Source organism: Pleurodeles waltl, chromosome 1_1 (genome assembly GCF_031143425.1).
Source record: "Pleurodeles waltl isolate 20211129_DDA chromosome 1_1, aPleWal1.hap1.20221129, whole genome shotgun sequence".
Classification (NCBI taxonomy): Eukaryota; Metazoa; Chordata; class Amphibia; order Caudata; family Salamandridae; genus Pleurodeles; species Pleurodeles waltl.
Genome location: NC_090436.1, coordinates 134,087,500 through 134,112,781, shown reverse-complemented (window position 1 = coordinate 134,112,781; position 25,282 = coordinate 134,087,500). Strand labels below are relative to the sequence as shown.

The 25,282-nt window shown below is 45.6% G+C and overlaps 1 protein-coding gene and 1 long non-coding RNA gene across 5 annotated transcripts in view; one reads left to right on the top strand and one right to left on the bottom strand.

Moving 5' to 3' along the window:
* Positions 1–25,282, top strand: part of HDHD2 (haloacid dehalogenase like hydrolase domain containing 2) — a 287,707-nt gene that overhangs the window by 47,092 nt on the left and 215,333 nt on the right. Inside the window, exon 1 of one of the 4 annotated variants that reach the window (XM_069218980.1) lies at positions 4,868–5,047. The exons of 2 other annotated variants lie outside the window; for them this stretch is intronic. The gene's annotated coding sequence lies outside the window, so the exon portion shown is untranslated. Of the gene's footprint in view, positions 1–4,867; positions 5,048–25,282 lie in introns of those variants that run through there. One more of the 4 variants, XM_069218900.1, reaches the window with a different exon arrangement.
* LOC138274613 (uncharacterized) overlaps positions 14,681–25,282 on the bottom strand; it is a 96,432-nt gene continuing 85,830 nt past the window's right edge. The window contains exon 3 of the long non-coding RNA XR_011200390.1: positions 14,681–14,777. This is a non-coding gene — a long non-coding RNA (uncharacterized lncRNA). The remainder of the gene's footprint in view (positions 14,778–25,282) is intronic.

Below are 25,282 nucleotides of genomic sequence, written 5' to 3'. Positions count from 1 at the left end.
GGGGAGAGTCTCCCCTTTCTTACAAGGCCTTCTGAAACTGTTTCCTGGCCCCCGATCGCAGCAAAGCTTTCAGGTTTCCCTCCCCTTTCTTACGAGGCCTTCCTGAAAGTGTTTTCTGGCCCCAGGAAACACCACTAGACGCCAGGGATTTCACTTGGGGGGGTCAGCTCCCTCGGAAAATGGGCCGCCCCCCCCCCCCCCCCCGGGGCATATTTTTTTTTTAAAAAGGTAGGTGCCCCCTGGGGGTGGCACGATCGCGTCGACCCCCCCCAACCCCCCCCCCCCCAACCCCCCCCCCCAACCACCCCCCCCCCCCCCGGGGAATGTTTTTTTTGAAAAAAATAAAATAAATACAAATAAATGGACAGGGGGTCGCCCGTGGCAGGGCGACCCCCTGTGCGAGCAATATGTTTTTTTACTTGTTGTAGGGTTTCCCTGGGGGCCATTTTGGCCCCCAAGGAAACCATACAACAACTAAAAAAAATAGATCTATATATATATAGATAGATATATCTTTAGAGATATCTATGTACATGGATATATCTATAGATAGATCTATAGATATATATAAATATATGTATATATATATATATATATAGATCTATCTATAGATATATCTATGTAGATAGATATATATATATAGAGATCTATATATATATATATCACTTTTGTCAATATGTGTGTGGTTTCCCTGGGGGCTGCGATTGGCCCCCAGGAAAACCAGACCCACATGTAAAAGTGATATGTATATATATATATATATAGATTTGCCGCCAGTTGTCCTGCAGTTGCTGCTTGCGTCTTCAAAGCAATGCACATACTTCAACTGACTCTTTTCAACTGTAGCTTTTAGGCAGCAATAAAAAAGTCAAGTAAGTATTGTGATTATGTTTCTGCTACAAAAGGGTCAGACTTGTCTAGTGGCAGTTTTAGTGCCATAAAGAAGCGCAGAAGGTTTATATGCCTACTGCAAAGAGCAAATCTGTATTTTATGTAAATAGCTGAGTACATTGGTAAAGTCAGCCATTACCTGCGCTATAATACAAATGAAATGTATGTGCGGGGTGGAGGGCGGCTATGGAGAGATGAAGGGCACTTTTGCTGGGTGGTAATGAGGGAATCCGAGGAGGAGGGAGTGGGAGCACCAATAATGATTGTTGGACTGGGCGCAGGAGGTGCTAAAGACTGTGACGAATGGTATGTGACAAGGTGTTTTTTGAGTGTCTTGAAAGAACGTGCTGATTGAGGGAAGAAGCGCAGGTAAGGTGGCCTCTACTGATGCACGTATCTCACACACACCATTGATTTTGTGACTGTCTACGTAGGCTAGTGTTTTAGAGCAACAGTTTAGCCAATAGCAGAGATGGCATCTTGATGGATGACTGCTGCCGTCACTCAGGTTATAGAGCACAGCTCTGACATAGGATCAGAGACTGAGACATCAGATACTGAGACAGCATCTGAGGGATAGGACAATGGCGCAGACTCTGGGAGTGATTTTTCAGTCGGAGGAGTCCCATTCGATAACTCCTCTTCCAGTACATTATGAGGGAGGTGATGAGGACAGTCCTGCTGTCCCTTCGCAAGCAGTCTGTGCAACTGGGTAATAGTGGGTTATCCCAACCCAGAGAGCAAGTGAATGCGGCGGCAAGGAGAGAGAGAGAGTGCTCTCTTGGGAGCTCCCCAATTTAGTTCAGCCCCAAATTCCACTGCCCAAATCGTATTGTGGAGACATCAAAATTATCTATCGCAAAACAAGCTTTTGTAAGGCAGGCACCTGTGTTTTTGGTCCTGGGTTCAGCGGCCATATAGAGAAACACACTAAACCCAAACATTTCTGGAAACTAGACATTCGGGGGAGTCCACAGAGGTGTGACTTGTGTGGCTTCCCCAAAGTTTTCTTACCCAGAATACCCTGCAAAGCTGAAATGTTGAATAAAAACTCTATTTTTCTCGCATTTCTGTCACACAAACTACAGGAATATGCTGGAATCCACAAAATTCCTACCACCCAGTGATTCCTCAACTGTCCTGATAAAAACACTACCCCACTTGAGTGCCTACACCTAGTGCCTGCGTCAGGAATGGATCACCCCAGGGTCAACAGCTGCCTCATGTAAGGACCAACATTGACCGTTGTGTGATCTATTCCTGTCGCGGGCACCAGGCCTACCCACACAAGTGAGGTACCATTTTTATCGGGAGACTTGGGGGAACGCTGGGTGGAAGGAAATTCGTGGCTCCTCTCAGATTCCAGAACTTTCTGTCACCGAAATGAGAGGGAAAAGTGTTTTTTGGCCACATTTTGATGTTTGCAAAGGATTCTGGGTAACAGAACCTGGTCAGAGCCCCACAAGTCACCCCATCTTGGATTCCCTTGGGTTTCTAGTTTTCAAAAATGCGCTGGTTTGCTAGGTTTCCCCAGGTGTCGGCTGAGCTAGAGGCTAAAATCCACAGGTAGACACTGTTTTCTATGAAAAAATGTGATGTGTCCACATTGTGATTTGGGGCATTTCCTGTCGCGGGCGCTAAGCCTACCCACACAAGTGAGGTATCATTTGTATCGGGAGACTTGGGGGAATGCTGGGTGGAAGGAAATGTGTGGCTCCTCTCAGATTCCAGAACTCTCTGTCACCGAAATGTGAGGATAACGTGTTTTTTTAGCCACATTTTGAGGTTTGCAAAGGATTCTGGGTAACAGAACCTGGTCAGAGCCCCACAAGTCTCCCCATCTTGGATTCCCCTAGGTCTATAGTTTTCAAAAATGCACAGGTTTGGTAAGTTTCCCTAGGTGCCGGCTGAGCTAGAGGCCAAAATCTACAGGTAGGCACTTTGCAAAAAACAGCTCTGTTTTCTGTAAAAAAAATGGGATGTGTCCACGTTGTGTTTTGGGGCATTTCCTGTCGCGGGCGATAGGCCTACCCCCACAAGTGAGGTATCACTTTTATCAGGAGACTTGGGGAAACGCTGGGTGGAAGGAAATTTGTGGCTCCTCTCAGATTTCAGAACTTTCTGTCACCGAAATGTGAGGAAAACTTGTTTTTTTAGCCAAATTTTTAGGTTTGCAAAGGATTCTGGGTAACAGAACCTGGTCAGAGCCCCACAAGTCACCCCATCTTGGATTCCCCTAGGTCTCTAGTTTTCAAAAAAGCACAGGTTTGATAGGTTTCCCGAGGTGCCGGCTGAGCTAGAGGCCAAAATCTACAGTTAGGCACTTTGCAAAAAACAGCTCTGTTTTCCGTCAAAAAATGGGATGTGTCCACGGTTTGTTTTGGGGCATACCCTGTCGCGGGCGCTAGGCCTACCCACACAAGTGAGGTATCATTTTTATCGGGAGACTTGGGGGAACATAGAATAGCAAAACAAGTGTTATTGCCCCTTATCTTTCTCTACATTTTTTCCTTCCAAATATAAGAGAGTGTGTAAAAAAGACATCTATTTGAGAAATGCCCTGCAATTCACATGCTAGTATGGGCACCCCGAAAGTCAGAGATGTGCAAATAACCACTGCTCCTCAAAACCTTATCTTGAGCCCATTTTGGAAATGCAAAGGTTTTCTTGATACCTATTTTTCACTCTTCATATTTCAGCAAATGAATTGCTGTATACCCAGTATAGAATGAAAACCAACTGCAGGGTGCAGCTCATTTATTGGCTCTGGGTACCTAGGGTTCTTGATGAACCTACAAGCCCTTTATATCCCCGCAACCAGAAGAGTCCAGCAGACATACCAGTATATTGCTTTCAAACATCTGACATCGCAGGAAAAAGTTACAGAGTAAAACATAAAGAAAAATGGCTGTTGTTTTCAGCTCAATTTTAATATTTTTTTATTTCAGCTGTTATTTTCTGTAGGAAAACCTTGTAGGATCTACACAAATGACCCCTTGCTGAATTCAGAATTTTAACTACTTTTCAGAAATGTTTAGCTTTCCGGGATCCAGCATTGGTATCACACCCATTCCTGTCACTAACTGGAAGGAGGCTGAAAGCACCAAAAACAGTAAAATTGGGGTATGTCCCAGTAAAATGCCAAATTTGTGTTGAAAATTTTGGTTTTCTGATTCAAGTCTGCCCGTTCCTGAAAGGTGGGAAGATGGTGATTTTAGCACCAGAAACCCTTTGTTGATGCCATTTTCAGGGAAAAAAACACAAGCCTTCTTCGGCAGCCCTTTTTCCCATTTTTTTAAAAAAAACTAAATTTTCACTGTATTTTGGCTAATGGGTTAAAGTATGGACAGATCAGGGGTGAAATAAAGACAGACACGCATTCTAAATATTTCCACAACGTTTAACCAAGAATTTAAAAGATCATGGAATCGCTGAAGCTTTAACTGAAAACGTGCATAACATTGCGAGCTCACAAGTATAGAGAAAGAGAAACTTCACTCGTCTCACATCCGTGCAAGCCTAGAGCGGTAGTGTATTCACGCCTTCTGCATAGCGGCCATCTTGGAGTGACGATATATTCATCACATCTTAGAATAAAGACTTATAAAAGGAAACAAAGATTCAGAAATAGCCACTATCTCTTTAATAATATTGACAAAGTATTTTACTTGCTTACAATATAAACAAGTTTCACTATAACCTTCAAACATTTTCCATAAAGTGTTATCCGAGAATCGAATGTCAGGCGCTCACTTTAATTTTGTAAAATAAAAAATTGAACTTTTTTTTCTTCTTTTTTTTTCTTTTACAAAGCGAAGCTTGCTTAATTTAATACTACTGCGACGTTTGATGGATTGCATTGTACTAAACAATGGCTGCCCCTTTTACTGTACCCAGCGCCCGTTGTTTAAGTAATGGACTTGCAAGCGGTCATATAGCCAATGTATAAACGGTTAACAGGCATTTGTCTGCATGTCCGTGGCTCTTTTATAGTTGAACACGTTGTTTGCAAAGGAACTGTAAACAAACAGCAATGAACGGAGCCGGGTTTTCTCTGCTGGGGCCGCGGGTTCGAGTACTCAGGCACCTGACGGGCAGCCGGTGTCAGGGGGTGTGTCGGGGGCCTAGAGACGGGCGGGCAGCATCGCCAGCTTCGGTAAGACAAGTGCGTTTCTGGGAGATAAGTCTTAGGGACGCCTGCTTATCTCTAACAGATTATCTATACCGCTGATTATTTGTTGCTGAATTGCAAGCCAAGGTCGGGTTCACGCTGAGAGTAGGGATGAACCTGCTAGTAGCAGGGGGAGGACTGGAGGCACGCCATGTGATTAGGGTGACCTGGTAGGGAAGCAAATTCTGGATAGTGACTAGAAAAATTCAGGAGAAAGTTTCAAAATTTAGGACGAAAAGTCTCTTGTATAGGTACTTCAGAAGAGGCCATGCAGTAGTATAACAGTTTATATGTTTTGTTTTGTATTATAACAGGAGTGATCAAGTATTCTTAAGCAGCTGTACTTTTTCAAGGGGAAAAAACACAGCAAACACACATTAAGCAGAATTGGACAGCTTCAACCATATTACCTAAAGGGTTTTATGACCTACTATGGGATAAATGGGGGCTTCCCTGGCTTATCGATCACTGTCATTTCTGATGCACATACCAGGCATAGCAGTTGATTGCTGATTTCAGGGATGTGAAGGATCAAACCCTGAAAGATAACATGGTACTTCTGCTAGTTTGGGTTAGGTGCCCGTAGTCAGACTTTCCTTACCCATAAACGTCAGTGTGTAGTCCAGAGTGCTCTGAACATTTTCTTTTATTTATTTATTGAGGCGATTGCAATCTATTCGTGTGAATTGACATTTTGAGCCAGCTGTAAGTAGACAGAATATTGCAGAATTTTGCTTTCACTCCCCAGTCGTTTAAATCGACGTGTTTAGGCAGGGGAAAATAGCCAGAATAGATTGTAGGATTTAGCTTTCACTTCGGTCTGTAAATACAATGTATACGTTCTCAATTACCATTAAAACTCAGGAGTTTTGCGCGCCAGCACTTGCTGACCATTTAAGGATAATCCATTTACGATTGTAGTGCCATCAAAATTCACTATTCATCTGGCAATTTTTCAGGCTGTGACAGAAGTTTGAGCACTTGTAGGAAGGTGTTATAGGTGGTTTTGAATGGAAAAGCCATCTAGTGAATGGTTTGCTTCTTTTCCCCAAATAAGTTTATGACCCAGCTGGGAAGTTGATACATGACTGCACACTCCATAAAAATACAAAATGCAACGCATTCCTCAAATGGTTTCAGCTGCAATAACAAAATGCCTGTTACTTCGTCCAATACTTCTGATGTACGTAATGCAAACTGGCGATGCTCTATTTTCTTCATGCTCCGCACTCTTTTCTCCAAGGTTTAAGTCACATGTCTGTTAACTGAAAACAGTTCTCTGCTCCCTTCATTTTGGGGAAAAAGCAGGGAATAAAGTTTCTGATATTGTGGAACTCAAAAGGGGCCTTAAAATATATTTAAATGTGTGATGGTTCCTCACTTAAAAGTTAGTCGCGTGATTTAAACACGCCCCCACAATATTGTTAGCTCATTTGTGACCCTTAAGTCCTCAGAAGTAACTGGGACCAGTCTAAAGGGCCATTTTTAGGAATGACCTCATTTTCTACTATTCACATTACAAGTGTGTAGGTATCTGACGAAATATGTTTCTTATTGCATATCGTGGCCCCAATTGTTTGTCTCATCATGAAACTTAGGAAGCATTCATACATTTGTGATTACTAGATAATTGGATTGGTTCCAACATCTTAGCGTTAGGAAATGTCCATAACTCTTCTGTGCCGCTATGGAGGGAAATCAGGAAAGTGCAGTACCGGGCCACATTCCCAATATATTGAATATTGAACAACCCCTGAAACAGGACTGTACTGCATTGATGATAAACAGTACTTCATCTTCATCCATTGAGTCTACTATTATCATATTTTGTCTCCCATACAAGTCCCTCACCGACACTGGGGTTGGAGACGTTAATTAGGTCTTTTATCAGGTGTGTGAATTCTTCTTTCTCCTGTGTGTTCAATGTGAGGTTCAATTTTAGGCTCAGTGACTCAAGCAGGACTTATATATTTGTTTACTTTAGACAGCGTATTGTGAGGTCCTGAGTGAAAATCCTTTGACCTCACCATACAGAGTTTGAGCACGATTGCTTGGCAATACCCCACATTTTAAAGATGCCAGAATATTACACATCACTAGTGAGGATACAGTGGGCATAGCATGTCCTGGGACCCTAGTATTGTAAGTCATGCAACAAGTGTGAGTTATACTACAATCCACAAATCGATATAGTGGTGAGGTGCACTCTTTTTGCCTCATCGTACTTAAGCTGTTTGGAGGAAAGTTAAACAAAATAAAAAGACTGGACCGTGGAGATATTCATGCAGGGCATAGGCTGAGAGAGTGAGAACCAGCCTGGGAGCAGAGGATTAAGGCATTACGGAGTGGACTACTGTAATAGTGTGAGGGGTTACCATCATATGTATGCATGCAGGGGTGTGGAATGTAAAAAAAAAAAATATATCTACTTGTCCATGTGACAGGTTGCTTCATAAATCTACTTGTCATGTAAAAAGAATCTACTTGTCTCTTTGGCGCCATGTATTTTGGTGACAAATTATGCCAGCAATTTCATTATATTAGCAATGTGATAATAGCCTCTCTGATTATGCCAGGGCTGTAGGAAAGTGCCATCTTGCCTGGCACGTTACCCCCATATTTCACTGTATATATGTTGTTTTAGTCTATGTGTCACTGGGACCCTGCCAGGCAGGGTCCCAGTGCTCATAAGTATGTGCCCTGTATGTGTTCCCTGTGTGATGCCTAACTGTCTCACTGAGGCTCTGCTAACCAGAACCTCAGTGGTTATGCTCTCTCTGCATTCCAAATTTGTCACTAACAGGCTAGTGACTAAATTTACCAATTCACATTGGCATACTGGTACACCCATATAATTCCCTAGTATATGGTACTGAGGTACCCAGGGTATTGGGGTTCCAGGAGATCCCTATGGGCTGCAGCATTTCTTTTGCCACCCATAGGGAGCTCTGACAATTCTTACACAGGCCTGCCATTGCAGCCTGCGTGAAATAACATCTACGTTATTTCACAGCCATTTACCACTGCACTTAAGTAACTTATAAGTCACCTATATGTCTAACCTTCACTTGGTGAAGGTTAGGTGCAAAGTTACTTAGTGTGTGGGCACCCTGGCACTAGCCAAGGTACCCCCACATCGTTCAGGGCAAATTCCCCGGACTTTGTGAGTGCGGGGACACCATTACACGCGTGCACTGTACATAGGTCACTACCTATGTACAGCGTCACAATGGTAACTCCGAACATGGCCATGTAACATGTCTAAGATCATGGAATTGTCCCCCCAATGCCATTCTGGCATTGGGGGGACAATTCCATGATCCCCCGGGTCTCTAGCATAGTACCCAGGTACTGCCAAACTGCCTTTCCGGGGTCTCCACTGCAGCTGCTGCTGCTGCCAACCCCTCAGACAGGTTTCTGCCCTCCTGGGGTCCAGGCAGCCCTGGCCCAGGAAGGCAGAACAAAGGATTTCCTCTGAGAGAGGGTGTCACACCCTCTCCCTTTGGAAATAGGTGTGAAGGCTGGGGAGGAGTAGCCTCCCCCAGCCTCTGGAAATGCTTTGATGGGCCCAGATGGTGCCCATCTCTGCATAAGCCAGTCTACACCGGTTTAGGGATCCCCCAGCCCTGCTCTGGCGCGAAACTGGACAATGGAAAGGGGAGTGACCACTCGCCTGACCTGCACCTCCCAGGGGAGGTGCCCATAGCTCCTCAAGTGTGTCCCAGACCTCTGCCATCTTGGAAACAGAGGTGTCTGTGGCACACTGGACTGCTCTGAGTGGCCAGTGCCAGCAGGTGACGTCAGAGGCTCCTTCTGATAGGCTCTTACCTTTCTTGGTAGCCAGTCCTTCTTCCTAGGTAGCCAAACCTCCTTTTCTGGCTATTTAGGGTCTCTGCTGTGGGGAATTCTTTAGATAATGAATGCAAGAGCTCATCAGAGTTCCTCTGCATCTCCCTCTTCACCTTCTACCAAAGGATCGACCGCTGACTGCTCAGGACGCCTGCAAAACCGCAACAAAGTAGCAAGACGACTACTAACAACCTTGTATCGCTTCATCCTGCTGGCTTTCTCAACTGTTTCCAGGGGGTAGCCTGCCTCTTCTTTGCACCAGGAGCTCTGAAGAAATCTCCTGTGGGTCGACGGAATCTTCCCCCTGCAACCGCAGGCACCAAAAGACTGCATCACTTGTCCTATGGGTCCCCTCTCAGCACGACGAGCATGGTCCCTAGAACTCAGCAACTCTGTCCAAGTGGCTCCCACAGTCCAGTGACTCTTCAGTCCAAGTTTGGTGGAGGTAAGTCCTTGCCTCCCCACGCTAGACTGCATTGCTGGGTACCGCGTGATTTGCAGCTGCTCCGGCTCCTGTCCACTCTTCCAGGATTTCCTTTGTGCACAGCCAAGCCTGGGTCCCCGACACTCTAACCTGCAGTGCACAACCTTCTGAGTTGTCCTCCGGCTTCGTGGGACTCCCTTTTGTGACTTCGCGTGGACTCCGGTTCACTATTCTTCCAAGTGCCTGTTCAGGTACTTCTGCAGGTGCTGCCTGCTTCTGTGAGGGCTCCCTGACTTGCTGGGCGCCCCCTCTGTCTCCTCCTCCAAGTGGCGACATCCTGGTCCCTCCTGGGCCACAGCAGCACCCAAAAACCTCTACCGCGACCCTTGGAGCTAGCAAGGCTTGTTTGCGGTCTTTCTGTGTGGGAACACCTCTGCAAGCTTCATCGCGACGTGAGACATCCGTCTTCCAAAGGAGAAGTCCCTAGCTCTCTTCTTTCTTGCAGAACTCCAAGCTTCTTCCATCCGGTGGCAGCTTCCTTGCATCCTCAGCTGGCATTTCCTGGGCTCCTGCCCACTCTCAACACTGTCGCGACTATTGGACTTGGTCCCCTTGTCTTACAGGTACTCAGGTCCGGAAATCCACTGTTGTTGCATTGCTGGTGTTTGTTCTTCCTGCAGAATCCCCCTATCATGACTTCTGTGCTCTCTGGGGGTAGTAGGTGCACTTTACACCTACCTTTCAGGGTCTTGGGGTGGGCTATTTTTCTAACCCTCGCTGTTTTCTTACAGTCCTAGTGACCCACTACAAGCTCACATAGGTTTGGGGTCCATTCGTGGTTCGCATTCCACTTTTGGAGTATATGGTTTATATTGCCCCTATACCTATGTGCTCCTATTACAATCTATTGTAATTCTACACTGTTTGCATTACTTTTCTTGCTATTACTTACCTAAGTTTGGTTTGTGTACATATATCTTGTGTATATATCTTATCCTCATACTGAGGGTACTCACTGAGATACTTTTGGCATATTGTCATAAAAATAAAGTACCTTTATTTTTAGTACTTCTGTGTATTGTGTTTTCTTATGATATTGTGCATATGACCCCAGTGGTATAGTAGGAGCTTTACATGTCTCCTAGTTCAGCCTAAGCTGCTTTGCCATAGCTACCTTCTATCAGCCTAAGCTGCTAGAAACACCTCTTCTACACTAATAAGGGATAACTGGACCTGGCACAAGTGTAAGTACCTCTGGTACCCACTACAAGCCAGGCCAGCCTCCTATAAGGGCTCGTACTATAGTAGGACTTCAGTACTAGCAAATTATTTATTTTGCCACTGTAGGAGGCTGGCCTGGCTTATAGTGGGTACCTTGTGGTACTTACACCCTGTGCCAGGTCCAGTTATCCCTTATTAGTAGAATAGAGGTGCTTCTAGCAGCTTAGGCTGATAGAAGGTGGCTGCAGTGGAGACCCCGGAAAGGCAATTTGGCAGTACCCGGGTTCTGTGCTAGAGACCCAGGGGATCATGGAATTGTCACCCCAATACCAGAATGGTATTGGGGTGACAATTCCATGATCTTAGACATGTTACATGGCCATGTTCGGAGTTACCATTGTGACGCTATACATAGGTAGTGACCTATGTATAGTGCACGTGTGTAATGGTGTCCCCGCACTCACAAAGTCCGGGGAAATTGCCCTGAGCGATGTGTGTGCAACTTGGCTAGTGCCAGGGTGCCCACACACTAAGTAACTTGGCACCCAACCTTCACCAAATGAGGGTTAGACATATAGGTGACTTATAAGTTAATTATGTGCGGTGAAAAATTGCTGTGAAATAACGTGGACGTTATTTCACTCAGGGATCTCCTGGAACCCCAATACCCTGGGTACCTAAGTACTATATACAAGGGAATTATATGGGTGTACCAGTGTGCCAATGAGAATTGGTAAATTTAGTCACTAGCCTGCAGTGACGAATTTAGAAAGCAGAGAGAGCATAAACACTGAGGTTCTGGTTAGCAGAGCCTCAGCGATACAGTTAGGCACCACACAGGGAACACATATAGGCCACAAACTTATGAGCACTGGGGTCCTGGCTAGCAGGATTCTGTGACACATATCAAACAGACAACATAGGGTTTTCACTATGAGCACTGGGCCCTGGCTAGCAGGATCCCAGTGAGACTATAAAAACACCCTGACATATACTCACAAACAGGCCAAAAGTGGGGGTAACAAGGCTAGAAAGAGGCTACCTTCCTACAGCCACCTTTCCACAGATCTACATATTGGCGCAGGAGGTAGGGGTAACCAATGATCCCAGGACTGGACTGCCTTTTTTAGTCTCTGCAAACCTATTAACTTGCATGTATTAAGGTGTTTCACTATCTCTTCTCTAATAATTTCCCATACTGAGAAAGGTTCGAAATGTAGTCCTGAGAAGGGTCAGAAGTAAAATTTCTTCCAGGGTTGGGAAAAAGTGGTTTAGGGGAAAGTGAACCTGTAAATGCTCAAAAGATTTTTGCATGAGCAAATCTACACCTGCGCATTTGCTCGCGCTAAAATACAGTTCACAAATATTTTCTAGGACTACGATTTAATGATCTACTGTAAATTCTTGTGAATTCAACATACGCAAATCTGTACAAAAGCAAAGAAATATTCCCCAAGTGCACTTTTTTGACTTTCTTTAAGAATCCGGCCCCTAGTTAGGTCTGGCGTTAAGCAAGAGAGTTTATTTTATTAAAATTCTATCCCTCTCCATCCATCTATCTGCTGTTTCATTGGGACTGATCCTACTTGCGGAACCCATTTCTACTCAGCACCTGGAGACACTCACACGTGACAAGTTACACACACTACAGATCCATGTTACTTTACATTACAGTGATTGCAATCTGCTCTTTCACAGAGAGCATATTGGCACACAGTTTTGTTTAGTGCCAGGAGCTACTGTGGCAATGTGTGCTTTTTATAAAAATTTGGTGAGGGCCCAGCAGCTCCCACAACAATAAAGTTGCACAAAAGTAATATTAAAACAAGAGCTGCATTGTCAAAACCAAAAGACTGACAACCAATGTTGAACCTATTGGCTTTGCCAGTGCTTGTTTAGATTCATGTTTCCCATAATCTTGTTGAAACTGATTACACTGACTTTCCATTATGAATATTTTCTGGAAATACTAGAATGCATTAACACAGTTTACTAAATGGTGTCTCAAAGAAATGGTCCCTACAATCTCACTGTAGTTTAGCAAAAAAATGTTTTCCTAGTTGCATTTTTTTGTGAACATTTTATTTTGAAATCAAAAAATCATCTATCTTGCATTCAAGCTTTTGCAAATATTTGCATTTATTCCTAGAGCATTCTGGGAGCATTATGCATAGTCTCATATTGCTAAACTTTGCAAAAGTTTGTGTACATGTTTATCCTGGAACCACTGTCAGTAGTGCAGTCCAAGGCTTCGCATTAACTGTAAATATAAGTTTGAACAGAATTAACATATCAACACAAACATTACCTTAACTGCCGACAATGCCCTCTCCTGACCCCTAATGTGGTACTGTAAATTGGAAGCAAAAGGGTTTGTGCTGCAGGAGATTGGATTATCTTTTCTCAAGGACAAAATAAATATGAAAACTTCCCTGAGTGGATTGGCACAGAGTGCAGGGGCATAGCGTTGAGTGCTACAACAGGGGTGCAGAATTTCATAAAATATCTACTTCTCTGTGGGACAGGTTGCTTCATAAATCCACTTGTCCTGTAAACAAATCTACTTGTCCCTTTGGTCCCATGTGGTGTGGCGACAAATAAAGGCAGCAATCTCATATTAGAGCTCTGATAATAGCCTCCCTGAATATGATAGGGCTCGTACTATAGTAGGGCTTGAATATTAGCAATTTCTTTATTTTGACACCTTTCTGCAGTTCTACATACTGGGGCTGGAGGTAGCGGTAAGCAATAGTTCAAGGCTGGAATGCCTTTTTCAGCATGTGCAAACCTATTAGCTTTCATGTTAAAGGGTTTTACCAACTCTTCTCTAATCATTTCCCATACTGAGAACGGTTAGAAATTTACTCCTGACAAAGGTCAAAAGTAAAATTTCTTAAAAAAAAAAATGGTTAAGGGAAAAGTCAACTTGTAAACACTCACCAGATTTTCGCATGAGCAAATCTACACCTGCATATTTGCTCGTGCTAAAATATAGTTCACACATTTTTTCTAGGACTACGATTTTCTGGTCTACTTCTGTAAATTCTTGTGAATTCATGAAATACACACATCTGCACTAATGCATAGACATGTACAATGGGTGCACTTTTGTGACTTTCTTTAAGAATTGGACACCTAATTAAGTCTGGTGTTAACCAAGACCTTTTGTTGTATTAAAACTATAGTTCTCTCTATCTGTCATCCAGCTTCACTGTGACTGATCGTACTTGCAGAACCTACTACTACTCAGCGCCTGGATACTCTCAAGCATGACAAGTTCCATGCTCTATAAGTTCATATTACATTAAATTACAGTGATCGCAATCTGCTCCTTCACATGGATCATACCGGCACAGAAGTAGTTTTGTTTAGTGGCAGGAACTACTGTAGCAATGTGTTCTTATTGTGACCCAAAAATCTTTTGCTTTTTTGCTAATATTTGTTACAGTGGTGAGGGCCCAGTAGCTCCTACAACAGTAACGTTTTACAAAAGTCATGTCAAAAACAGGTGCAGAGTGATAAAACTAAAAGACTGACCAACAATATTGGACCTATTGGCTTTGCCAGTGCTTGTTTGTATTCATGTTGCCTATTATCTTGTTGAAACTGGTTACAGTTACTTTCCAGTACTTTTTGCATGCATAAACATGTTAATAAATGATGTTTCAAAGAAATGGTACCTACATTTCACAGTAGTTTAGCAAATCGTTTTTTCCTCTAGTTGCATTTTTTGTGAACATTTTATTTTGAAAGGAAAAAATAATCAATCTTGTATTCAAGCTTCTGCAAAAATGTACATTTAATCTGAGAGCATTATAGGTAGCCTCATATTTTAAACTTTGTAAATGTGCACTTTTTCTTTTTTTACTGGAGCAATTGTCAGTAATGCAGTCCGAGCTTACAACATATATTTAGAGCGCTCACCCTAATATTAAAGGCTTTGCATTAATGAACCTTGAATACAATTTTGAATAGCATTAACATAACACATATATCTCTGCAGACAATTCTATTTCCTGCTCTTTAATTTGGTACTGTAAATTGGCAGCCAAAGGGTATGTGCTGCATAGGGTTAGGCCTACTTTTATCCAGGACAAAATAAACTTGAAAACTTGTTGTCCTTTACCTCAAACAGTATGTCCTGGGCATCAGACTACAGGAGTTCTACATCCCCTGCCGACAACGGGGATCTGGTCTATAGATTTGATAGTCATCTGGAACCTGGAACAACAAATTCTGGAGTAGAAAGAGGAACTTAGGAAATACTGTGACATTATACACGTGTCAATTTAGCTAATTTCTTCAAAGATAAAATTACAGAGATTGAGCTTTCCCTCGTACTGGATACCCCTCCTATCAAAGAGCCCCCCACCCTCCACCAATAATTTTATCCCTGTCCCATCCCTCTCTGACAACCCGTCCCTCAAAACTGAAATCTACCTCCCCAACCAGATGCAGCTGTCGGCCCCCGCCAGCTGGGGATCCTTCCAATCCCTCCTGGTATTGGACATCTCCAATCTTATGTCCACCTCCAAAACATCCTCCCACCTAGCCGACCCTCTCCCTGGCAAAAAAAACTCCACCAGACCCTCTCCCCGACATAGACTAAGATCATCAACAGCTCCCTTCAAACCGGCGTGATTCCTGACTGCCTCAAACTAGGCCAAATCACGCTGATTCTAAAGAAACCAGGAGTCGACCCCAACATCCTCCATAACTACAGACCAGTCTCTAACCTTCTGTTCCTTGTCAAAACTCTAGAGAAATGTGTTTTCCAACAACTAACCCATCACATTGATAACAACAACCTCTTCAACCCTCTACAAACAGGCTTCCGTAAAGGTTGTAGCACAGAATCAGCCATCCTCAACATAGTAGACGACCTCCGCAATTCGCTTGACTCCGACCGACTCTGCCTTCTGATTCTCCTAGACCTAACAGCGGCCTTCGACACTGTCGACCACAAGCTCCTTCTGGACTCTCTCCAGAAGAGACTCGGCATTGAAGGTACAGTCCTCCGCTGGTTTTCCTCCTTCCTACAAAACCGAACGCAATAAGTAAAATTACTCAACTTGACCTCACCTGTCTCATTAATTACCAGAGGAGTCCCCCAATGATCTGTCCTCTCTCCCACACTCTTTAACATCTACATGGACCCTCTTACCACCATTCTCGCTCGAGCCAACATCCCCTTCCATCTCTATGCTGATGACACGCAACCTTATATTGAAATATCCTCTTTAGAAGATATCCACCGTCTGAACAATACCCTTAAAGAAGCCCACTGTTGGCTTTCCCATAACCATCTCAAACTAGACCACAATAAGATGGAAATACTTATCCTTTCGAAATCGAATCAGCTCCCTCAGTTGCAAGAATGGCTAAAATCCATTGATGCTCTCAAATGTATTCTCACCCCGTCGAGCACGGTGAAATCTCTGGGAATCACTCTGGACTCCAACTTGAATATGCAGGAGCACATCAAGAAGAACTCTAACAACGCTTTCCACAGCCTTAAACTTCTGCACAAGATCAAATCCCTCATTCCCCACGATGATCTCAAACAGGCCACACAAGTACTGGTACTCTCAAGACTAGACTATGGGATCTCTATCCTTACCGGCACGGCCAAATCCCAACTTGTCCCTATGAGGTCCACTCTTCACGCAGCTGCCAGACTGGTGACGGGAAATAAAAAATATGACCACATCTCCCTGGCCCTGAAGAGTCTTAAATGGCTCCCGATTGAGGCCCGTTGCTTGTTCCGCACTGCCTGCCTAACACACAAAGCCCTTCACACTGAAACCAGAATACCTCGCCAAAAAACTCTTGAAAGCAGGTCAAACAAGATCTCAAAGAAGCTCAAACACCTTCCTCCTCCTCCTGCCAAAATCCAAGAAGCAAAAAACTCGGTCATGCTCCTTCTCAAGCAACGCGCCGAGAATATGGAACACCATACCTATCCACATCAGATCTTCAAGAAGTTACTTAAAGAATACCTCCTAAACCAACCTCCACGGCAAAAAGAATCTCTCACCCCACCACTGCCGGATCGCTATCTTTTTGTCCATGAGAAACCTTCTGTATAACCGGTCTGTAAAGTGATTCTTATGTTTTTCATGTGTTTATTATCTATACTGTTGTAAAGCGCTCTGATACCCTCTGGGTCTTGCCAGCGCTATAGAAAACTTTGAAAATAAAATAAATATACAGGGTAGCTTTGACCATTATAGATAATTGAAGTGTCCTCCAGTGTCCCACATCCATCCTGTACCCATGTAGGACTTAACCCAGGTTGTGACTTAAAAACTCACTGTGGATCTCCCGTAACTTGGACCCCAAGGTACCAAAAGCCCTCCGGGGAGCACCACAGTGACAAGGTCCATTCGGCAGGTGGTGCTCATGGGTTAATATGAAATGCAACCAATTTCCACACATTTTTGTGGACCTTGGAGAATTCACCATATGTGTTGAGGATCGCATGGGCTCTGCGGACGGACCTCAGGGGATGAGCCAAATATATCATCTGCGGAAAGAGAAAAAATGTCCTTCCAGTCTGGAGACAACCTCCTGAATCTGAGTGTCAGTTTGTACCAAAAAGGCCAGGGTCTCCAGAGATAACTGGGGGGAGAGCGGGCATCTGTGCTTTGTCCTCCGCCCTTGAGCGAATTGGTCAAAAAATGACCCATTCACCTAAACTATGGTCACCAGTTCGGAAACAGTATGATGGCCCATGCCACAAACTCCTCCCACCCCCGCTCAAACTCCTCCCATCCCCACAAGCCGCATCTAAACAAGGACTACTTACAGATAATCCCACTTGACCTAGTCAAAGGCCTTCTTGGCATCTAGGGCCAGCATTACAGCCATTTCTTCCAGATCCCACCTCCGGACCAGACACCAGACCAGCCGCTGCAAGTTATGATGGGTGAAGCACTTGAGCATAAAGCAAAGCCTGATTGGGCAGGGGCCACCAGTTTAGCAATCTCTTGTGTTAGCCAGTTGACTTGGACCTTCACCAGTATTTTAACTTTGAGTTAAACAGGTTTATCAGTCTGTATGAGTTGCACTGCTTCAGGGCCTTACCCTCCTTATAGATCAGGAGTATAGTGTTGGTTCTCAGGTCTTGGGGTATGCCTTCTTCCTTTCCGGCTGCATACAGCATGCAATGTATTGGGCCAGCTGCTAGGCGGCCTACACATGTATAGAACTCTGAGGAGTCTTCCCTCTTTGGATTTGCTGGATGGCCTCTCGAATCTCCTCTACACTTATTTCCCTATGTAGAGCTTCTGAGTCTTCCTGATTTAGTGTTGGAGTGGGGAGGTGGTTGCCAATTGAGAGGCAAGTTCATTTTAAAGCACTTTGTTACATGCATAAATGTTTGTCAAACACAGGTCCCTAATACTTCGGATTTATGGTGTTGCCTTATAAGCCAAACTGTCCTCTGAGCTCTAGCAATATTAATTTTGCTTCAGTCTCTAGAGTAAGGTGAACCCGTCAAGGGGGATGAGCTTTCTCCTACCTTGGTCCCAAGTTGTAGAACTTGTTACCACCTTCTGTGAGATCTTGTTGCTCTCTCTCAGTCTTTCGTAACCTGTTAAAAACATGGTTGTTTTGATTTTGTGTGAAGTACTAGCTGTAGTTTAGGTGCCTGGAGAGGCTTAGTAGGGAGAAAACCCTTTCTGAGGCTATGTGGTCTATAAATCTAAAATAATAATAATAATGTCTTTCATGAACCTCAGGCTGCCCGCTCTGGCCTGTTTTGTCCCTGGGCTGTAGAGTTCCACAATATGGTCTGCGAGTGTCTTTGAGATTTTCTCTGCTGTGTGCATCAACACCCCTCCCTTTTTATTACATGGTGCATTCATCTCCTTCCCTTCTTATGTCACACCAGCCAGGCCAGTAGTTTCCTGGCTTTATTACCCGCTGTGTACATTCGGGATAGTTTGGACCTCCATTGAGCCCTTTCCTCTTCTTCCACCAGGCTGCAATACTATTCCCTACGTACAGTGTTGGTGATGTAGGATTTTGGGAATTGGATGGAGGGCATAGGCCCTCTCCCTGTACACCATTTTCTCTTCAAAATCGTCTACCACTCTTTGTCTTTTCCCTGTGATGTGAGATATCAGGCATCCCCTTAGCACAGACTTGAAGGCCCCCAGGTTACCACTTCTTGAAACACTGACCCCACATTTTCCCAAAAGTAGGACTGTGGGGTGAAGGCTTAGAGTTTCCTTGTGTTCCAATCCCTCTGTTCTCAGGGGTCTAGTCTCCAGGACTATCGCCCACAACCCCTGCTCGTCCTCCTAATTGAGTTAGATCTGGGAGAGGAAATAATTGAGTTTGGACATGCAGCCCACCATCCCTGCCGTGTAGCAGTATTGTCATTCTGTAGGGTGGGCTTTGTGCCAGATAGCCGGCATTCACGTGGCCTCGACCAAACACCTGCAAGCGTGTATGCCTACCCAAGTTTTCCCTAGCCTAGTATGGGCATGTCTAGTTCTCCATCCAGAGTAAGCTAAAGGTCCCCCTCAATGATCTGGGCTGCCTGTGGGACCTGCACCAGCCAGTCCCTACTCTTCTGAGCATGGATGTCTGGAGACCTGGCGGGAAATACCAGAAGACAATGACCATTTGTTCCCCATTGCCTTCCCCTAGGAACGCTACATAGCTCCACACTGAGTCAGTTCAGGATTTCTTGACTAGTAGTAGGAGTGATCTCTTGACCAGCATACCCACCCCTCTTGAGCCCGCGCAGAAGCCCAAATGCACTAGGACCATATAGTGGTCTCTCCCCAAGAACATACAGCTGTTGTCCACTAAGTGAGTCTCCTAAAGAAGGATTATATCTCTGTTATGTATAATCAGAAAACGGGATACAACCCCTCTCTTCAACTTCCTTCCCTAGCCATTCGTGTTCCAGGAGAACAGCGTAAGTCCCTGTCTTTCTGTCTCAGTTCTATTCCCCTTGTGTTGTCGAGAGTCATATTATAGTTTTTCTGTTGTCTTAGCCAGCTCACCCATGTGTGCATCATCAGTAGCGTCATAACCCCTGAACAAAACCCTCCCCCTCCACATTCCCAGTCCAGGAGTGTAGAAATGCCCCCCCCCCCTTAATTGCCTGTGCTGCCCGTCACTCTTCCCTACCCAACATCAAACCTGCTTGTATTAATAATGTTTCAACTCAGTCTCTGTACCGGAGGCTTACTACAGGTGCTGTTAGTTCCAGTAGCACATTGAGATCTCTATGTTCTGCTCATTGCCAGCCACCGCAGCTTCCAGCTGGAGTACCAGTCGTTGAGTATACCATCAGCTGCTTGAGACCCGTCCATGTCTTTCCGGGGAATACTGTTCGATCTGACTAGGGTGTGGGGGATGGGGCATCGTAGGCTCCCCAGCTGCTGCTTCTGGACCAGGTGCCATCTGTCCAGCCAGTCCCATGCCTCCTCTGGGAAGGTGTAGAAACTGGCCTTGCCCCCACCTAGAATTCGTAGTTTATCTGCAAATTGCATTGAATGTTGCAGGTTTCTCTTTTCTTAATTGCAGCTGAACCTTGTTGAAAGAACGCTGTCTTGTGTGGACCGCTTGCATAAAATCTGGGAATACCACAATGGTTTGATTTTCAAAGAGAAACTGGCCCTGTTGCAGGGCCGCACATAGTATAGTGACACTGACCTTAAAGTTGTGGAACAACGCTGATATTGGCCTCTGATGGGCTCTAGGTTTTGCCGGCATCCCAGAATCTCAGTAAGCCTGCTCTACAGTGAACCGTAGGGAAAACTTGCCGGTGTTCATCTTAGTGGATATGAATTCTTCAATGAGTTTCCCAATCTCCATCCCTTCACCTTTTGCAGTATACCCACAAAATGGACATTATTGCATCAGAATCTGCTCTCTGCATCTTTGACCCTGGCGTGGAGTTGTTGGATGACCTTTTTGAGTTGGTGTACTTCTGCGTTCAGTATTTTTATAGAGCCAGTGTGGTCTTTCGGGGTAGCCTCTGCTGTGGTCACACGATCCGCGATCTTCCCTCTTATCCGCACGGATCAGTATCACATCCACCTTGTCAGTTTTCTTCTCCAGGGCCACCCTGGAGGCCTAGATAGCCTGAAGCGATTCCTTGTGTGTGGGGCCCTAGACTTCCTCTGTTGCACCCTCCATATCGGCTGGACAGTCCACTTTGCCGGTCTCTCCACCACTTCTGAAGGCGTATTTTTCCAATTGGTTGGCCTGGGACTCTCTGAGGCCTTTGTCCCTCACCATGGTTCCGGCCCAGTCTTTGATCTCGGGAGTGTGCGACCTAGATGTCCAGCCACTGTCTCCGTTATGTGTGGGGTTGGCTATGAACCCCCTTTTGGATGTGGGCTCTCTGGTGGTGCAAGTTGGGTCCAGTGGCACACTAAAATGTCCCCCCTCCAAAATTGCTCACCCACAGCCTTGGCTAATGGCTCACTGGGTGTTTTGTGTCTTCACGGCACTGCTGAGCAGTCAGTGCCGGTTGCAGGTGGTGGAGGCTGCCCACATAGAATCTGGTTTGTTGGGGGCCAAATGCAGTCCCACCTGGGGTCTCAGCATTTTAGCTGCGTCTTGGGCACAGGCTGGCAGCCATTTGTGGGTACGTGGGGATCCGGGAGCCACAGCAAATTTCAGGGGAACTAAGTTTGTCCCCAGGGCTGCTTGTGTCACATGCTGCCTCTCCACTGTTTCCGCAGCCAGTGGGTGTGCTTGACAGGCCCTGGGAACAAAGGATGGCTGCTGCAGTGACTCATTGGCTACAGGAGCTTATACGCTGGGTGCCATGTTGCTTTGGTATTTTCGCCAGTGCCCCAGGGTTTCTTTTCATGCCTAAATCAGCTCTGCATTGAGTACCTGCAACCATCACCTTGGAAAAGCCAGTGCTGTCTCTTGAGCTCAGAGCTTTAATTGTCAGCAACACCATCAGTACCCGACTGGAGAACTATAAGAGCCTGTATATTGGTCTTTCCTCCGCTGATTAACAGAGATTTCAGCATTCTGACATCTGTAGAACATTCTAAAAGTTTAAACATAAAAACAGTTTTTCTCTTGTTTACCCTTTCAGCCGCATGTTCACCTACACCCCCATCTCATACCATTAGGGGCCTACCTCAAGGCATTTTAGTAGGTCCTTGATTCATACTGACATCTGAAGGTGTAGAGATGGGTTCTCCTTGAATACGATGTTGGGGAAAGTGCAGTTCTCTCCTGAGGTGGAAATTATAATGGCAGGAGACTTCAACTGCGTTATAAATGGCAAAATGGATAGATCCCTACCTCACATGGGTACTAAACCTAAGGCTGTAGCGGCATTACAACAGGCATAAAGTAGTCTAGGCCTGATGGACATTTGGATGCAGCGAAATCCGACAGCACGTAAATATTCATGCCATTCTCCAGCAACAGGCACATATAGCTGCTTGGACTACTTTGTACAACTGTCAGAGACCCACAGAATCACTGACACCCAGTACCTGGCCTGCTAGCTATCTGATTATCATTAGTTACATACACACTGCATAGACCATTTCCCAGCATACCACTATGGCGCCTCAGTGTAGAAGCACTTACCCACCCAGTGTTCAGAGAAACTGTATGTCAGGTCCTGACACACTTCTTTGAGTCTAACTGAGAGTAGGGCCATAGAATAGGTTGCCATGAAAGTGGGGATTATGCGTGTCTACTGTGATTGGGATACATCGTACACTGGAAGAAGATCTATCCAAGCAGAAAAGTAAATTACTGTCACTTGAAGGGCCTCTCCCCACAGGGCAGCCAAACATAACAAATTGGAATGCCCAATGACAGAAGGTTGTAGAACTCTAGTACATACACAGCAGGTGATTAATGGCGTGTTTGCATATCATTTGGGGGCGGTATATACTGAACTACAGAGTGCAGTGGATGCCCATGGAATATCGCCACATCTGCAGGGTGTCTCACTCCAGTGTCTTATCCCTGGGACCGTGAAATCTTGGCTGCACTTTTAAGTAAGCCTGAACTGCTCAGCACGATGAAGGCATTAAAGCCCCAGAGGTACCTGGCCTCAGCGTACGAGGAGGAGGGGAAATCCGGCAGAATGCTAGCTTGGTTGGTCCGCCATGGGACTGGGTGCACTCTGATCACAAGTCTCCGAATGGCGGATGGGACGTGTGTGCACTCCCCCGACAGGTATAAACGACGCGTTTAAAACCTATTACATGTCCCTTTACAGGCAGCCTGAGTATAAGATGCCACTGACGTTGGGAAACCAACTGCAGATACTGCCACTATGATCACTTGAACAGGCAGCTAGGGACCCCTTGGGTGAGCCAATAGCGTTAGAGGAGGTTAAGACCAACATTAAACAACTGGCAGCGGGCAAAATGCCGGGAACAGACAGACTCCCTATGGAGTCATATAAGTCATTTGTAGACATCCTGGCACCCAAATTGGTTGACCTGTACATGGAAGCATGCGCCAAGGGTATTCTCCCAGAGACAAAGAAGGAAGCGCTAGTGGTCCCCTCGCCCAAAACTAAAGAGACCTCAGTGACTGATTTCTGACCATTATCCATGCTGAACTGCAACTTCAAGATACTGAGCAAGGTCATGGCTAATCGATTGGTCCCCCACATCTCCCAACTAATACATGAAGACCAAAATGTTTTTTTACCCGAACGCAACACATCTCTGTACCATAGATGTTTATACTCATGTTCCTCATGACCTGCAACACCCTAACGCTATGCTCCTTTCAATTGACTTGGAGAAAGCATTTGATTCACTAATGTAGGATTACATGCGGGTGGTGATGATCAAGATGGGGCTGGGTGAACAATGGGTGCGGTGGGTGGAGCTACTGTATAGTTTTCCAGTGGCGAGGGTGAGGACTGGTAGGACGATATCTGAAGCCTACAGAATATTACAAGGCAGGGCTGTCCTCTCTCCCCTGCTACTGTTTGCCATAGCTATTGAGCTCCTCGTGGCTCAGTTCCACATGCAAGGTCAAAACAGAGGAGTGCTAAAAGGCGCCACTAATCATGTTATCTCGTTGTATGCAGATGACTTATTAGTTTACATGCAAGATGGAACAACCGGGATCCCTTAGGCCTCACATCTACTTGAAAAGTTCGGGGGGCCCTTCAGGCCTTAAAGTGAACAGAAATAAAACGTGTGTTCCTGCTGCTTGCGGATGCGGTACGCCCCATTACCTTTCCCCCCGACATTCCTTGGTCTCCCTGCGCATTTAAATACCTGGGAAAAAAAATATTTTATGACCCTAGAGATCTCCGAGATTGAACTAGGTAAAACGCTCAGGTCTCTGAGATCTTGTGTGACGTTCTGGTGCTCCTTTAGGCTCTCTCTGATAGCATGTCTAAAATGATTATGCTGCCCGCTTATTATATTTTTTTATTAACCTCCCAGTGAACATTCCAACACGCTGGTTCAAGGATCTAGATGTCCTCCTTTGGGAACTCCACTGCGACGGTGGCTGGCAGCAGACATCCCTCTCTACTCTCCGCCGACCTACCAACGCAGGCGGCCTGGGGGTGCCAGACTTTAAATTATATTATCTGGCTGCCCAACTACAGTGGATTGTGAAATGGCTGGTAGGTGGGAATCACCTGGACCTGGAAAGATCCGAGGTGTAGGTCAGCAGTGAATTACTACTGGCTAAGATGCTTGACCCCAGGGTTCCCCTCCCGGCCCAAGTGCTTTCCTGATGGTGGCCCTGACCTGCTGGAGACACCGGGCCTGAGGCACACCGGCGTGAGGGTCCGAAGGTGCCCGAGCTGCCGTTGGCGGGCATATCTCATGATGCACCGGTCCGTCCTTTTGCAGCACCTCAAATGCAGACTGGATGGATGTAGGAGTGGTAACATTGAGCGATTGCTTCCGGGCTGGTGTTCTAATATCATTCGAGGATCTTGCTGCTGAGACCGGCATACTGGTGGGGCAGTTCCTCACCTACCGAGCGATTACGCATGCTATGAGGGGTTTGTGGAGCACAGTGAAGGCAGAACCTGACGTGCACAGAATACTCCAGCTCCTACTGACAATGGAAGAGGGTACTCACTTAGTCGCCTGACTCTACTGAGATCTCAACGAGCTGACTCAGAAGTCGCTGCAAGCGTTGAGAGCCTAGCGAAAGGTGAAACTGGGAGGGGGGATAACAGATACCGAGTGGAAGAGAATGCTGGCCTACCCCCATAGGGTATCTCATAATTCCCAATTTTAATATATCCACTATAATTATGTCCAGAGAACATACTTCACTCCACACAGACTTAGAACAATCTAATGCTCCAGACTCAAACTTCGATCACATGACATGGGAGTGCCCCAGAGTGCAGCAGTTTTGGTTTAAGGTCCTGGGAACTTTAGTGGACGTCTTGAATGGCCCCCTGAAGCCTGACCTCTCTCTCTGTCTGCTAGGACTATTCTCCAGACTGACCCCTAGGAAGGCTGGCAACAAGTTTTTGGATTTAGCCTTGGTACTGGCTAGACGCAGGATAGCTATAGCCTGGAAATCCGCCATAGGCCTATCCCTAGAGGATTGGAGGTGAGATGTAATGAAGTGGGCGCAGGCAGAGATGCGGGCATTGAAGAGGGAGGAGGCACGCAGAGTGCGTGTGCGCCCCATTGCCCCTTTGTGGTCTGAGGTGCTGGGGATGCGGGAGATACAGGAGCAGGGGGTCGGTCGGGAAACGAAGGACATGGTGTGTATAA